Source organism: Myotis brandtii, unplaced genomic scaffold, assembly GCF_000412655.1.
Source record: "Myotis brandtii unplaced genomic scaffold, ASM41265v1 scaffold68, whole genome shotgun sequence".
Lineage (NCBI taxonomy): Eukaryota > Metazoa > Chordata > Mammalia > Chiroptera > Vespertilionidae > Myotis > Myotis brandtii.
Window position 1 is genome coordinate 3,340,710 of NW_005370657.1, and position 15,709 is coordinate 3,356,418.

General features: G+C 41.0%; 1 protein-coding gene across 1 annotated transcript in view; it reads left to right on the plus strand.

The window, feature by feature from the left end:
* SCAI (suppressor of cancer cell invasion) overlaps window positions 1–15,709 on the plus strand; it is a 72,685-nt gene continuing 56,976 nt past the window's right edge. The window contains exon 1 of the mRNA XM_014529420.1: window positions 1–49. The gene's annotated coding sequence lies outside the window, so the exon portion shown is untranslated. The remainder of the gene's footprint in view (window positions 50–15,709) is intronic.

The following is a 15,709-nucleotide window of genomic DNA, read 5'->3' on the forward strand; positions in this document are numbered from 1 at the left end:
GCAGACTGACTGGCACGGTGGAGAAACCACCTCGAAAACGGAAAAGCAGGTAAGGTAAACATGCCTTCCTGTTTTGTCTCGTGTTTCCACATTTGCTTGACTGCACCTGTGCCATACTGCATACTACTCCACTGTCAGCAGGTGAAGTCTTTCATTTAGCTCTTTTCTTAATGAAGATGACTTGTCTGCAAGACTTTTTTTTTGGGGGGGGGGCGGGGGGAGTAATCTAAGATTATATGGGAAAGAGACATGGATAATTGAGAAATCCTGGTTTTTTACTTTAGCCATAATGGCAACTTTTCCACCAGCTGTTTAAAAGCGAATGTTTATTGCCAGGTGCTATGTGCTTTGTATGTGTTATTTCCTGTAACCCTGGAAGCACCCCAAGGAAGTATGTACCGTCTTCACTGTTTTGCAGAAGAGGGAACTGAGGAACAGAGAGGCCAAGTATTTACCCAAGATCACACATCTCCTAAGTGACAGAACCAGGATTTGAATCTAGGCAGTCTGACTCCAGAACTTATGCTCTTAACCGTTATGCTATCATCCCTCTAATAAACGTCATCTTGAAAATAGGCTTTCCTGTTGCTTTTTCTCTTTTCATTGTACACAGAGCCTAAGAATACATAGTTGAGCCCTCGGAAAACCGAAAAAAGGGCTTGTGTAGTCTGCAAACAAGTGAGTTACCTACCCCTTGAGTGATGAAGAAGAGCATCTGTGCATTCCAGGAACATTTCTTAGTGCATGCAGCATGTCTGGTTCTATGGAGCAATTCTGTATAGTCACTAGAAGACTCCTTTTTCACAAGTGTAGGCCCTGGCCTAGAGAACGTATTGGGTAGTAGTGAGGATGTGGCCAGCAGGACTGCTGCCATAGCTGATACTTGGTAAGTTACTGATGGCAGCACACAGACAACTTCAACAGTAGGCACATGTGAAATGCGGATTGTGGACGTGCCAGCAGCCATGGCTCCTTTCTCCTTAGGCCTATACTGTTCAATAAGGTAGGCCCACATGGCTGTTGAGCACGTGCAATGTGGCTAGCGTGACTCAGGAACTGAAATTTTAATACAGTTAATGATAATTAATTTAAATTTGACTCATTGGAAAATGTTTCAGTATGTTTGAAGTAACTTGGGTTTGTGAATCTACATCTCCATCTGTAAATTTTATGAAATTTAAATGTAGATTAAATATTCCCAATGAAAACTTAATGTCCAAAATGAGGTGTGCTCTAAGTATAAAGTACATGCAGATTTCAGGTTAGTACAAAAAATGAATGTAGCCCTAGCCAGTTTGGCTCAGTGGATAGAGCGTCAGCCTGCAGACTGAAGGGTCCCGGGTTAGATTCCAGTCAAGGGCACAGACCTAGGTTGCAGGCTCCTCCCTGGCCGGGGCCCTGGTCAGGGCTTGTGCAGGAGGCAACCAATCGATGTGTCTCTATCACATCAGTATTTCTGTCTTACCCTCTCTCTTCCACTCTCTCAAAAAATCAATGGAAAAATATCCTCGGATGAGGATTAAAAAGAAAAAGAATGTAAAATTTCTCATTACTAATTTTTATATTGATTTCATGCTGAAATAATATTTTAGATATAGTGGGTTAAATAAAAGTGTTACTAAATTTATTTTTTCTAAATGACTACTGGAAAATTAAAAATTACATATATGGCTTGTATTATATTTGTTTTCAACAGCCCTTGTTTAATTGTTATTACCCCACTGTCAGACTCTGGAGTAGCCTGACTATGTTCCCTACCTCGAGTCTAATTTATTACCCATACTGTACAAGTTGATCTTGTAATTCTCATGCTTAAGATTTTTCTGTTTTACATTGCTTACTGAAGATAATTCAGACCTGTAGCCTAATCATAAAAAAAGAGACTGCCTTGATTTCACTTCTGCCTATCTTTCCAGCCACTGTTTATTATTTTTTATTTTTCAATATATTTTTTATTAATTTCAGAGAGGAAGGGAGAGGGATAGAGAGAAGCATCAATGATGAACGAGAATCATTGATCAGCTGCCTCCTGCATGCCCCCTACTGGAGATCTAGCCCGCAACCTGGGCATGTGCCCTTGACCGGAATCGAACCCAGGACCCTTCGGTTCGCAGGTCGACGCTTTATCCACTGAGCCAAACCAGGCCATGGAAAGTCTCAGTAACAGACCTATTACTAGTAAGTGTCTAGTATTAAATGACAATTTTCTGGTGAACCTTTGATGATGAATTAATTGCTTAATGTAACTCTATGTTCTGTTTGCCATTCTGGAACTTATGTTCCCTCTTTGCTCTGCATTTTTTTTTGCACTTTTTCTTTTTTTCTGTAATACTTCCTCCTTGTTTCTTGGCAAACTCCCTCCTTTAAGTCGTAGCTAGATGTCTCATCCTCCATGCAGACTTTCCCCACCCTCACCTTTTCCTTCCTCTGCTCTATCTTGTTGATCCCCTGATAGCCTTTATATACACTTAGATATAATAGTTTGGATTAAATTTGAATGCAAGTTGTGAAATCATATGCAAATTAAACCTTTCTGAGCCCTTATCTGTATAATAGAAATAATAATAGTTCAAACACTTACAGAGTTGTAAAATGCTTAGTACAGTGCCTGGCATATAGAAAATACACAATAGCCAGGCCAGTGTGGCTCAGTAGTTGAGTGTTGACCCATGAACCAAGAGGTCACTGGTTTGATACCTAGTCAGGGCACATGCCCTGGTTGCAGGCTTGATCCCCAGTGTGGGGCACGCAGGAAGCTGCTGATCAATGATTCTCTCTCATCATTAATGTATCTAATCTCTTCCTCCTCTCTGAAATGAATAAAAATACATTGAAGAACAAAATAATTAATTATAGAGAAAGGATGTAATGACTGTAGCCAGAAATTTTTTACAGTTGTTACTATCAATTGCATGCTGTGGCCATAAAAATTCTCAATATCAAATGATATAAATTCCTGGTGAGCACTTCAAATGAATTAATTGCCAAATGTAGCCATAAGTATCTCTTTGAGTTGGTCTGTTGTGTAGAGTTGTTGATTATTAAAATATGTATCCGGTTACATTTTGGAAAACAATTGCCAAAAGTGTGATTTCTGTTTCAGAATGGTTGCTGTTAAGTCTTTCTTTTTGATAGACATAAGTTAGGGCTGAGTTATCTTTTGAGGATCTTCCTAATACAGAACAAACTATAATACTGTTAAGAAAAACTAAAATAATTTGAGATAAGCAAGCATCTCATATACCCGTTTCCCTCCAAGGACTTGCTATTGTGCTAGAACACTGCTGGGAAGTGGAGTTAGAGACCCCCTCTTTCTCTGGGTCCCAAAGACTCCTCCTTCCCAGATAAATCACCCCATTTTTTCTGCCCTCAAAGGCACGGTCTTTCCATCCTTTCCTCAGCATAACCTCCTCGAGAAGTTAACATTTTCAGAAAACAAACACAAACCTCCCCCGAGGCAAGGGCTATCTTTTTGGGGATTGGGGAATACAGTGAGAATAAAACATCCATTGATGTCTTAATTAATAGCTTATCCAGCTACTTTTTCCCCTCAGTAATTCTTTTAGTCCCTGTGGTGGTTTTAAAGATCTGTTTACAAATTTTTTTTTTTATTCTCCTTTCTTTAAAAGATGAAGCTTCATTCTCCTCCCCTTGAGTGTGGGCTAGTGAACAGAATACAGCAGAAGTGAGGAGGTCTAACTTCCCAGATCTTTACCTTCTGTCTTGGGTGTGCGCGTTCTCTCTCTCTCTCTCTCTCTCTCTCTCTCTCTCTCCTGAATCGCTTGCTGGGGGGCTGGAGGGGAGGAGGCTATAGCTGCCTTGGTGTGAGTCAGTCCTGGGGAGAGGGCAGCCAGTGGCCTTGTGAAGACACTCAGGACAGCCTGCGGGCAGGGCCACATGGTAGGGAAGCGAGGCCTGCCAGCAGCCACACGAGTGAGCTTGGAAGGGGATCCTACATTAATTCAACTTGGAGCTGACTACAGCCCTGGCCAAAGACATGACTTATAATTCTGGCTTCACAAGGGCTGAGTTATATGAGCCTGTGATTTATTATTATTATTATTTTTTGAGAGTCTCCTTTCTTCTAGCACTGGCTCCATTATACCCAAAGGGCTTAATCTCTGGGTAAGCTTTTTCTCCTGGATAGGTGTCTCATGGTGTGTGTGTGTGTGTGTGTGTGTGTGTGTTTCCTGGATAGGTGTCTCATGGTGTATGTGTGTGTATTGGGGAAACAGCTGTCTTTGTATTAAAGGCATTGAAGGACAATTACTTTCAGGCAGTGACGTGTGCCTGTCCTAGTAACTAAATCTCGAACTGTTTGCTCTTTATCTTCAGAGTCATTGCTCTCTCCCTGGTCTTTTGTCCCACAGATAGAAGATAGTCCCCTGCTCATGTTCACTCTTATTAAGGAAAGAGCCAAAAGGCAGTTGCCTAGTGAAGAGTCTGTGCCTGTCACCAGGTTTTAAACTCCTTTCAACCCCTTCTTGGCTGTCGGGGAAGATTGGGCAAATCAGAGTCAAGCAAGAAGTGATGGTTAATTTTGTGTCAGCTTGACTGGGCCACGGGATGCTCAGACATTTATTTGGTCAAACGTTGTTTTGCATGTGTCTGTGAGGGTGTTTTGGGTGAGATTAATATTTCAGTCAGTAGACGGAGGAAAGCAGATTGCCCTCCCCAGTGGGGGTGGGCCTCATCCCATCAGTTGAAGACCTGAAAAGAACAGAACGACGAAGCCCCTCCTGCCTGACTGCTTGAGTTGGGGCATCCATCTTTAAAGCCTTTGGGTTCGAGCTGAAACTTGGCTCTTCTTGGGTCTCAAGCCCACCTGCTGTCAGACTGGAACTTACACCATCAGCCCTCCTGGTTTCCAGGCCTCAGACTCGGGCTGGAACCCCACCATTGGCTCTGGTGGGTCTCCAGCTTATAGGTCTCGGCACTTCTCAGTCTCCATCCTTGTGTGAGCCAATTCCTTATTTTGTACACACACACACACACACACACACACACACACACACACCCTGTTGCTTCTGTTTCTCAGTCGAACCTGACTAATATATAACCTACTCTTTTTTATGGCCGGTCTTTCACCCCTGCCTTCCCAGAGAGCTCTTAAACCTGTCATAGCTTCTGCATTGCCAGCTGTGGCTTTTCTTCGTGGGTGCAGACTGCCGTGGAATGGCCGTCTTCACCGCAGGCCGAGCGAAGGGAGAGGTGTTTGTGTTTTCACAGACTTGGCAGCTGTTTTGGAAACATTTCGCTCTGAGGCTAGACACCACTCTCTGTTCTGTTTTGCGGCTGGGTTTCTTTCTTCCATCCTCTGTCCCATACTCCATGGGCCAGGAAAGAGTATCTGCCTGTTTGGCAATATCTTGGGAGTTCCCTGGATGGGCCCATGTTGAAGGTGCTCACACATGGTTCTCCAATGCCTGCAAAGTGGCAGCCAGCATTTTTATTTTTAAAATTTTTTATTTTTAAATATATTTTATTGATTTCAGAGAAGAAGGAAGGGGGAGAGAGAGAATCATTGATTGGCTGCCTCCTGCACGCCCCCTACTGGGGATTGAGCCCGCAACCCAGGCATGTACCCTTGACTAGAATCGAACCTGGGACCTTTCAATGTGCAGGCCGACATTCTATCCACTGAGCCAAACTGGCTAGGGCAACAGTCAGAACTTTTAAATGATTGTGGTAATTTGCAACCTACGGAGTGACCACATACAGATTTTTAGAGAGCGACTATCAAAAACAAAGGTTTTAGATTTAGAATAGTTGCCATTAGCCTTTCTAAGAGTAGATAAGCAAGTCATTGATCTATTGAAGTAACTCCTGGCTGGTGATAATAAAATTAGAATCAACAAGTAAGAAGATTCTCACTTTTTTGTAAAATATGAATACGCATCTGTATTGTCTCGGTAATTTTAAATCATTTAGATATAGGTTAAAAAGAAGGAGGATGTTTTTTTTTTTTTTAAATATATTTTATTGATTTTTTACAGAGAGGAAGGGAGAGAGATAGAGAGTTAGAAACATCGATGAGAGAGAAACATCGATCAGCTGCCTCCTGCACATCTCCTACTGGGGATGTGCCCGCAACCCAGGTACATGCCCTTGACCGGAATCGAACCTGGGACCTTTCAGTCTACAGGCCGACGCTCTATCCACTGAGCCAAACCGGTTTCGGCAAAGGAGGATGTTTTTAATAATTTATAAGAGAATTATAGAATCTGTGTTGGAAGAGATTAGTTATTGAGTCTAACTCTAGCAGTGGTTCTCAACCTTCTGGCCCTTTAAATAGTTCCTCATGTTGTGACCCAACCATAAAATTATTTTCGCTGCTACTTCATAACTGTAATGTTGCTACTGTTATGAATCGTAATGTAAATATCTGATATGCAGGATGGTCTTAGGCGACCCCTGTGAAAGGGTCGTTCGACCGCCAAAGGGGTCGCGACCCACAGGCTGAACGATAGGCATAGCAGAGGTCCTGTAACATATCTGAAAAGGAAGTCCTTAAAAATTCTGCCTAAAAGGTGAAGAGATTAAGAAAAACAAAACAAACAAACAAAAAAACCCCACCTCATACACACAGACAACAGTGTAGTGATTACCAGAGGGGAAGGGGCGTACTATAGGGGGGATAAATGGTGATGGAAGAAGACTTGACTTGGGGTAGTGAACACACAATACAGTATACAGATGATGTGTAGAATTGTACAGCTGAAACCTATATAATTTTTTTACCCAATGTCACCCCAATAAATTCAATAAAAAAGAAAAATTTCCTGTCTCATTTTTTTCAAATATGGTTTACTCACATGTTTACCAATAACTGACATGTATTCAACGTTTTCTAAGAATTTTATCTAAAATGTGGATGTCCACAGAATTTTTACTCTTAAAAAGAGACTTTTATACTTGAAAACGTTGGAAACCAGTGGATTCGCTATTGCTGGAGTCATTTCTAGCTCTAACATGTGGGAAAAGGACTAGGAGTCTTTGTACAAGAATGTGTTTAAAGAGCATGTAGCATGGCCTGCTGGTGAAATCCCTAGAGCTTTGGCTGGTCTCTAGTCACTCCTTTTCTTTCTTTTTATCCCTACCTGCCCCAGGGGTTTGATTCATCTTTATTCTAACATCCATTATGTAATCTGTTGTCTGTGCCCATAAACCCTTCCCTGAAACAGGATGTGGGTGCCTCAGCTTTCTCCTTCCCTGGTTAACCTGAAGGTGTTCGATGCTTTTTCATTTTTAAGGGTTTTTACTGCCAGTAACAATAGGGAATTGAGTGAATACAAATTTATGCACTCCAGAATTTAGAGGTTTACTAAGAATAAGAGGTTTTCCTAACCTTCACTGAAAGGTAAATGAGAAAAACTCAGTTTGTTAGAATAAAGGCAATAGGCTGATATAAAAAGTTTCTTCCAACTCAAAAATGTTTACTTTTTAGTGAGAGATTGCTCACTTTCTATATTTTATCGCTCTTCTATTCTGGAAAGTACCTGTCTTTTCTTCTCTTTTTCTCTATCTTTTGGCTCTGAAGACAATTCCTTGTGGCCTATTGGCTTTATTTTAATCACAAGGGAGGAGGAACTCCCAAGTTATTGTTTTCCAATCTCTTTACCTGTTGCTTTTGCAGGAAATGTCTACTTAATACAAACCAATAAACACTATTGACAAAAAGTTAACATTGATGTATTTTGCCACGGAACCATTCCATTGGTGTGATAGATTGTATTTCCCAAAGATGTCTGCAACAGCATCTTTCATTCCACATGCTGTCCTTACAATGTGACCTTGACACTCCTCCCATTTAGTGGTGAGTTCTGTGTCTCATCTCTTCACCACAGACCTTTGTAACTGTTGCCACCAACAGGGCATGGCTTAAGCGACACTATGTGACTTCTGGAGCTAGGTCACAGAAATGCCATTCACTCCCACCTTCCTCTCTTGGCACACTTGCTACCAGGCAGAGCTGTGAGGGGCTCGAGAGAGAGAGGCCTGTGTGAACGAGAATCTGAAGCACCTGGCCCTCCGCCCCAGCTGAGCTGACATCCAGCATCAGCCTGCCAGCCGTGCAATGAGCACCCTCCAAGTGGATCTTGATCCTCCGGGTCCCCAGGATGCTGCCCCAGTGGGGGCCCATGTTGAGCAGGGAACTGCCCCTGCCAAGCCCTACCCAGATCGCAGGTTCACAAGAGCTTGTTATTTTAAGCTACTAAGTTATACAGCAGAAGATAACTGAATTGGTATTCCATTTTGCCAGGGTTTGGAGTAGAGACTGCACTATGTATTAAACTGCCTCCACTTTAAGAACAAGGTGTATTTCTACCTCCAGGAGCACTGTTAGTCTCACAAGAGAAGAAAAACAGATTCTGTGTCCACTTTCTTTATAGATTTTTATGCCAGTGACTCTCATTTTACATATTGATTAAATTAGGGCTTAAGGGTTCATTTAAGAGCTAAAGACCAGAATGACCTCTTTGGAAAAAAAGGATTAGGGAGAAGGTGATGGAGAAATTTCAAAACCAGGGGTGGGCTGGTGCTGGTTCTTGGACTTCTTGATAATGACTGGCATTTACTGATGGATTAATCAGTGATGTCTCATGTATTACCTTTTGTCACTAGTTTATTTTTCTAACAAGCCCTTTAAAGGTATTGATGAATACTTAACATGCAATAAAATGTGTACCTCTTAAGTGTTCACTATGTGTTTTAATCAATTCTTAATTGTTTGTGTTTCTGTTGATCACAAAGTAGAGTAGTAAATGACAATGGAAGGAGAAGACCAAGGGAGGATTACTTAATTCCCTGGGTGCTGGTGCCTCTTAGCAGGTCAGGTTTATATCTGTTACTTCATTTGAAGACAGATGGTATGATTCCCATTTACAAACAGAGAAACTGAGCTCAGGAAAGTTATGTAGCACAGCGAGGAAGTGGCACAGTCAAGACAAGGCACAATTTTTGTCTGGCTCTATAAAGTTTTTGCTACAGACTAAAATAGTCATATTGGAGATAATTTCCTATCAGGCTTTATTAAAGTCCCATACATAACATGAAAACAGTGCTTGATGTGGATGTCTTCTGGTTTCAAATGCTTCAAACTTCCTCACGTTTTTGAATCCATTATTTTCTATTTCACCAATTTTTGTCATTGAGATAGTGTCATTTGATCAGATACTCCTCTCCAATGGTTCAGGTAATTAGATAAAAGTCGTTGTTTTGGGTAACCTAGTGCAGTTTCACTTTGAAGTGTCAAGAAAGTAAAGACCGTGAAGAATGAAAAGAATTCTGTTTCTAGACAGTTCATGCTATTGCAAGTCTCACAGATACAAGATTTAAAAGCAGAAATTCCTGGACACAGACAACTGTGGTGATTGCAGGGGGTGGGGAGAGGTGGAGGAGGGTTTAGGGGAGATAAATGGTGATGGACGGAGACTGGACTTGGGGTGGTGAACATACAATACAGTGTACAGATGATGTGTTGTAGAATGGTGCACCTGCAACCTGTATAGTTTTGTTTACTAGTATCACCCCAATAAATTAAAAAAAAAAAGAAAAAAGGCATGTGCCTTGACCAGGAATCAAACCGTGACATCTTAATGGCTGCTCAACCACTGAGCCATGCCGGTTGGGCGGTCAGCTGTTTTTCTAAGACAACAAATAATTTGTTCAAAGCCATCCATCTGATCATGAAATAAGCACATCAATCATGTGCTTTTCAAACTATGTCACACCACCGTAATATATACGTTTACATTTGTATACTCTTTTATCCTCCCTAGTATAGTAGATTATAAACCAGCAGGCAGTTTCTATCTCTGATAAACCTTAGTAATAGCTGAGGCGTAGGGCCAAATAGGCACTTGAATTAAATTAAAGCGTGCTTGGAGTTAGTATTGAGACTTTAAAAGGAGAGACCCTGGCTTAAGTAATTGTTTCGGTACTTAAGTCCGGTTCTGTCAGTCTCTAAAATGTATGTTTTGCCTCTTTGGTAGTGGGTCAGTGTTTGTATTGAATAGAAAGGTGGGACTGGTGAATTGAAAGTATAGTTCTTAAACTTTGGAGGTACCATTTTCTAGGTTTCACTCAGTTCTATTTTTTTTAAATATATTTTATTGATTTTCTACAGAGAGGAAGGGAGAGAAGACAGAGAGTTAGAAACATCGATGAGAGAGAAACATCGATCAGCCGCCTCCTGCACATCTCCTACTGGGGATGTGCCCGCAACCTAGGTACATGCCCTTCACCGGAATCGAACCTGGGACCCTTCAGTCCGCAGGCTGACGCTCTACCCACTGAGCCAAACTGGTTTCGGCAGCACTCAGTTCTATTTTTATAAAACCTTGTTAAATGGATATCTGCCTATAATTCTAGGACAATCGAAAGAAAACTCTAGTTCAGAATATGATTTACCAAAACCATTTTTTAAAAAAAATATTGATTTCAGAGAGGAAGAGAGAGGGAGAGAGAGAGAGAAACATCAGTGATGAGAGAGAATCATTGATCGGCTGACTCCTGCATGTCCCCTACTGAGGATTGAGCCTGCAACCCCCTCATGTGCCCCGACTGGGAATCAACTATGGCCTCCTGGTTCATAGGTTGATCCTCAACCACTGAGCCACGCCGCTGGGCCCAAAAACCATTTTTTATTTCTATTCAGGAGGGATTGTAACTTGAATTGAATTCTGTTACAGGGAAAGTTTAGTGAATATGTAAAATTTCCCTACTATCAAATGTGTCCATCTTGTTAGAGTAGACAGTTTCAGATTCACATGTTAGGGAAGAATGTGAGTTTGAGTGGAAAGGGTTCAATTAAAGGTCTATTTCTATAAAGTATGTCGTCTTTTGCCAAAAGAAATATTACCTAGCAGCCGTTTACATGTGCCAAGAGAGGCCAGAGAAGTCTTGTAGTAGAAATTGTACAGGAGAGCTGTCAAAGTAGATCCCTGAGGATGTCAGGCAGGAAATAAAGCTCATGATGCTACAAAATGTTACTGGATGGCTAGGCCATTGAAAATGAACCTTCCAGTGCATGTAAATATTCTACTAAAATCTGCACCTGAGGATATGTTTATTAATTTGAGAGAGAGGGGGAGAGAGAGAGAGAAACATCGATTGGTTGCCTCCCATACACATCCCAACTGGGGATGGAACCTGCAACCTAGATATGTGCCCTGACCAGGAATTGAACCCTCAACTTTTTGGTGTACGTGACATTCCAACTCACTGAGCCACACCACACCACACCACATGATTATGTTTCTTTAATCATGCTTTTATGTTGAGTAGACAGAATTACTAGTACTTGTACTTCGTAATTTAAACTTTAAAAAATTTAAACAAGCCCTGGCTGGTGTGGCTCAGTGGTAGAGCGTTGGCTAGCACACCAAAGGGTCACAGGTTCGATTCCTGGTCAAGGCTACATACCTGGAATGCAGGTTCCTTCCCTGGACCCGCCCAGGGAGTGTGGGGGAGGCAACCAATAGATGTTTTTCTCCCTCACATCGATGTTTCTCTCTCTCTTTCCCTCCCCTTTCTTCCACTCTCTCTGAAAGAAAAAGCAATGGAAAAAATATCTTTGGGTGAGGATTAAAAAAATTTTTTAAATCAAAATTTAAGAAATTTTCTAAGATCTTACTGAATAAATATGAATGTATTTATAGTTTCTTCCAAAGTGTTTATGTTCTGAGATTAAGGTTTGGAACTACATATTAGGAGATGAGCTTTAAGTTCATGGGGATGAAACAGAGTAAATAATTTCCTTCTCTGTGGCAAAAATGGAAATACAGAAAGTGTAAATAAGCAATTGTGTCAAAGTATTTATCTGTGGTTCTCTTTATTTTTACAATACAGCATTTTCCATTTCTACTGTACACGTTCAGAGATACTGTACAGAATTGTAGGAATTTTGAGCCTGAAGCCCTTCTGAAGTTTATCTATTTGGATTCCTTTATATATGGGGAAATGAGGCAGGTCTGGTTGAAGTACAAGTAATTTCTCCAGTGCCATAAAGGGAATCGGAACATTTTTAACACCTGGGGGAATAGAACCTGTCCCTTAATTACTGTTGAATTAGTGAGTTATTTGAAATCTTAAATGGGGCCTTGGTTTTCTCACCACCAGGTGGCTTCTAACAGTTGGTATGTCAGCTTTTAGTTCACTGCCAGCAAATGTAAAAACCGTTAAGCCCCTTTGAGGGTCACTGTTGTTCAGGCAACAAAATAGTGCTGCCACTTTAAGTAAAATAAGAATAGCTTTAGGGTCTCAGCATTGAGAGAAGTTTATGATGAAATTATTTAAGCCTAATGAGCTGCTCCTACATTGGTGTCTCCTCTTTGCCCTCTGAGTGCTCCTTGAAGTTTACAGTTATGTTTTAGACTAAGGTTATAAAACTTTAAAAGGATAGAGATAGTCCTGTCGTTTCAGTCATAGGCAGTCCTCGTAAAGGTTATATGCTGAAATCTTAAAACCAGTCTGGTTCACTTCTGGGTCATAGGATGTTGATATTGATGATTTTTAAAATGCATACAATTTATAATAGCATTGAAGATTTTGATTTAAATTTTAAGACTGGTGTTTAAAATATGTATTTTGTGCTTGTAACCAGTTTTTACTTAGGTGGGTTAAAACAATGATTATAAAATTAGAATTTGACAAAATAAAACCTTGTCTCTTTAATGCCAATTCATTGTCAAATCATTCACTAAACAAATAGGAGAAAGAAATGTTTTGGCAACGAATGTCCCAACTCATTATAGAGAGAAATGGATGCTTTCTTTTGGGAAACAGCATGAATTACTTTCAGAAAGATATTTGATGATTTTGCCTGGTTGGGTCAGGTCATTATTTTCATTTTATCTTTGACATTTCCTATGATGAATACTTCAGGAAATGGTCAAGCCATGACTTGGGTTTTTAAAAATGTACCAACACTACTATAATTTTATACAAACATTTCTCTAGCTTTATTAACTTTCATTTATTGCTAGGTTGTGCTAGATTTTAATGTGATTTTGGAGGTCAAAATTTAAGAAATTATCTACTCTGCAATTTCCTTTCATCATTATAAAAAAGGATGAACCTACTTTTACAGTACAATTTGACCTAGGGATTATGTTATTTGAAGTAATGCTAAAGCCCTCCTAACTTTGTGAAGATGTATGCTAAAATGGTTAATTTGGGAAAGTATTTGACTTAAGGCCAATGAAACTTTTGTGTCAGCTCTAGCCAGTAGCTTCTTCAAGATACTTATCTTAAAGTGATTTTACCTTTCTGCTGTAACAGTGCAAATAATATTTTAAAGTTAAGTGCACTGACAAATCTTTTTATTTGGCCGCATTTGTTAATTTTAAAAAAAATATATTTTATTGATTTTTTACAGAGAGGAAGGGAGAGGGATAGAGAGTTAGAAACATCCATGAGAGAGAAACATCGATCAGCTGCCTCCTCCTGCACACCCCCTACTGGGGATGTGCCCGCAACCAAGGTACATGGCCTTGACCGCAATCGAACCTGGGACTCTTCAGTCCACAGGCCGACGCTCTAGCCACTGAGCCAAACCGGTCAGGGCTGTTTTGTTTGTTTGTTTTCCTATAATGTATTGAGCGCCAGCAAAGATCATCTGATTGGCAGAATTAGACTGAAATCTTTTGGGGGCGGTTGTGAAGTATTTGGATTCTAAAACCTAGAGCCTAGAGGAAGTGATGGCAAGGGTAGAACTATACATCTCAAAATGCTACTGAGTTCAAACTGAGTCATGGCTCTTCTACAATAAGATTTGGAATTGACTAGGAGCTTCTTTGTTCTTGTTCCAGTTACTTCTGCCAGATGGGTTATAATAGGAAGAATGTGATGTCAGCTCCTTCATACTTTGGACTAGAATGATTTTGTTCTCTGGTCAGCTTGAAGAGTCCTGTTGAGTCCCTCTCCCGTGACTGGCTTGATTTCTTATTGTAGTTTTTAAGTATGCATTTCTACTTCTAATAATCCTGCTAGGAAACATATTGCCAACTACTATATATATGAAGGTGTAGCTGTATGGAGCATAAAATTAGTTATGCTTCCTTCCTTTGGCTTGCAATCTAAATTTAGTAGGCAAGAATCTCCTTTCCCAGATGTCATTAAAAATAGAAGATACCCATCTGTCTGGCATGGTTTCCGTACAGTTCTGCCTGTAGGCTTGGCGATGAACTCGATAACGCTGACTTTCTTTTAGCCCTAGGATTCTTAGAAAAATAATGCTTTCTTTCCTATAGAGGCCAAAAGTGTACAGTTTACCTTGTTGACCTTAAGTGATCCTGTGAAAATCATGGAAACCCTGAGAATTGAGTTTTGAGGAGAAATGTAAAAGGTAACATGAAATAATATCACTTAAGAAAATTGGCCTTAAAGTAAAATTTAAGAAAACTGGCCTTAAAGTATAAAAAATTCCTATATTTATAATTTATTAGCTATGTGAGAAAGTTTACTTGACTTGTCTGAGAATGTAACCTTATTTATACAGCTGGAATAGTAGGGCTTACTTCAGATGGTTGTTGAAGAGTAAATTAAATGAGGTAGTATTTATAAACTTTTCTTCACTGCCTGGCATGTAGAAGGCATTCTTTTGGTTATTGTTATTATTGTTTATGTTAATATTACTATCTTTTTATTCAAAATTCTGCCTCCTTGCTGTTAAAAAATCTTAATCTGGAGCTCATGATATAATATGGGGTCAGAGATACAGGGAATTTCTAGGGGTTTTTTGGAGCCATGGAAATCATTTAGCGGAGGACTGAAAATTGTCCCTAACAGATGACTTGTGTTTAGAGGATGCAGAAGAAACAGATAAATGGCCAGAGAAAGCCATCAGAAGAGAATTAGGAGACCAGTGTCATGGAAATCAAAAGTTGGGTTGCTTACCAGGTCAAATATTTTCTTCAGAAGTTCATCTACACTAATAAAAGAGAAACATGGTAATTAGCGTACGACCGCTACCCTTCCCATTGGCTAATCAGCATATCCTTATGCAAATTAACTGTCAGCCAAGATGGCGGCCAGCAGCCAGGCAGCTGGAAGCGAACATGAGGCTTGCTTGCTCCAGTGACTGCAGACTCCAACGTTCCCCGCCTGACTTGCCGGCCTCTGAGTTGCAACTCTAAGCAACTATGTACTATGTTGCAAATGTAGGAGCTAAACAAAACCCCAGAAACCAGCTTTCAGCCTGCCGGGATCTCAGAGCTGAAGTTATACATTGTTTCGATTATAGAACGGCAAACAAACCAGATACGAAGCCTCAGAGCTAGAGCCAGAGCTAAAGCTGGCCCAGAATAAAATAAAAAAAAGAAAAAAAGGGAGCGATTGGAGGCTTCAGTCAACCACCGCCAGCCTGAAAGCAGCCCTCAGCCCCTCACCCAGAATGGCCAGGCCCCCCAGTGGGGACCCCCACCCTGATCCAGAACACCCTTCAGGGCAAACCAGCCGGCCCCCAGGCCTCTATCCTATATAGTAAAAGGGTAATATGCCTCCAAGCACCGGGATCAGCAGAGCCGCGAGGCCTCTTGGCACCAGATCAGCGGGACAGGGGGCAGCGCCCAAACCCCCTGATCGCCCTGCAGCTCTGTGTGTGACAGGGGGCGGGGCCACAACCTCCCTATCCGCCCTGCTCTGTTCGTGACAGGGGAAGGCACCCCAACCCCCTGATCAGCCCTGCTCTGTGCATGACAAGGGG